This window comes from Olea europaea, chromosome 12, assembly GCF_002742605.1.
Source record: "Olea europaea var. sylvestris chromosome 12, O_europaea_v1, whole genome shotgun sequence".
Lineage (NCBI taxonomy): Eukaryota > Viridiplantae > Streptophyta > Magnoliopsida > Lamiales > Oleaceae > Olea > Olea europaea.
The window spans coordinates 12,324,823-12,326,363 of record NC_036248.1 but is presented as its reverse complement, the minus strand read 5'-3'; positions in this window follow the sequence as shown (position 1 = coordinate 12,326,363).

The window sequence follows — 1,541 nt, the reverse complement described above, 5'->3', positions numbered from 1 at the left end:
TGTCTGAGTTCTTGTGAGGAGGGAAAGAAACCACATGGGCGGCCATTTAGGAGTACGGAGAAACGACACTCCGAAACGCACTACCTGATTCTATCAATCCAGATCTGATCAAATCCAAATGCCTCCAATACAGAATAAATGAAGCCCCAGTCCATGCGATCATATGCTTTAGCCATGTCTAACTTCAGCATAGTGTTTCCCCCTCGCACTCTATCATCCAAAGTGTAGAGAAGCTCCTGAGCCAATAAAACATTATCTCCAATTAGACGGCCTGGGATGAAACCACTCTGTGGAGAGGAAATAATGCGCGGTAGCAGTGTACTCAACCGAGCGTTCAAAAGCTTAGTAATAATCTTATTGAACACTGTGCATAAACTGATTGGTCTGAATTCAGTCCATCTGCAAGCACCATCCTTCTTAGGTAGCAAGACAATAGAAGTAGCAGCAAAACCCCATGGAAGATGACCACCATCAAAGAAATCCAATACCGCCCTGTAAACATCCTCCTGAATGATATCCCAGCAATGCTGGAAGAATAGGGATAAGAAGCCATCCGGACCAGCGACACTGTCAGCATCAATACTGAAAACTGCCTCCCTTACCTCATGAATCAAAGGAGGGCGATTTAATGCAAGATTATCGTCCACCGTCAATAGCCTCGGAATGACATCAGAACGGATGTGGTCTAAGGGTTGTGGAGGAGCAGATAAGAGATCCTGGTAGAAAGCAACAGCCGAGGTCTGAATATCAGTAAGAGTAGATAACACTTCCCCCGCCTGTGTCCTGATAGACTTGATACGCGATTTGATCCTACGCCCCTGAACCATCGCATGAAAATATCGAGTATTGTGATCACCTTCACATGCCCAACGTGAACCGGCCTTTTGCTGCCAAAAGCCCTCCTCAATAGACAAGGTCCGGTTCAAAACTGCTTGGGCCTGATGTAGTAAGTTACGGTGCTCCGGTGTAGGATCTCTATCATATATTATCTCAGCCTCATCAACCCCGACCTCAGTATCGTGCACCCGCTGGAAAATATCTCCAAATACATGTTGGTTCCACCAGCGCAGACCCTGTTTCAGCCTGAAGAACGTCTCCCAAAGAGCGGTCATCCCTGTGAGATGAGTATGGAGCGACCACTTCTGGGAGACAAAGGCTAAAAAATCATGGTGCTTGGTCCAAACATTGAGGAATCTGAACGGTCTAGGCCCCAAATCATCATCAGAAACCCACTGAAGCAGTAAAGGAGAGTGATCGGATGAAGTCCGATTCAAGTGTCTCACTGTAAGCTGTCGACAAAAAGCTGCAGCTGTAGAATTAATAAGTACCCTATCCAATCTCTTTCTAACCCGACCATTGGTCCAAGTATATCGGTTTCCAATGAAACCCGCATCCTCTGAACCACAGTCTAACATCATATCAGAGAAAGCAGTAGTGCCACGATTACGGGTATTATGACCAGTGCGCTCTCCATCATATGTAATAACATTAAAGTCTCCTCCAACTAGTCAAGGATCGTCCATATCGAGGGAGATGTGGTG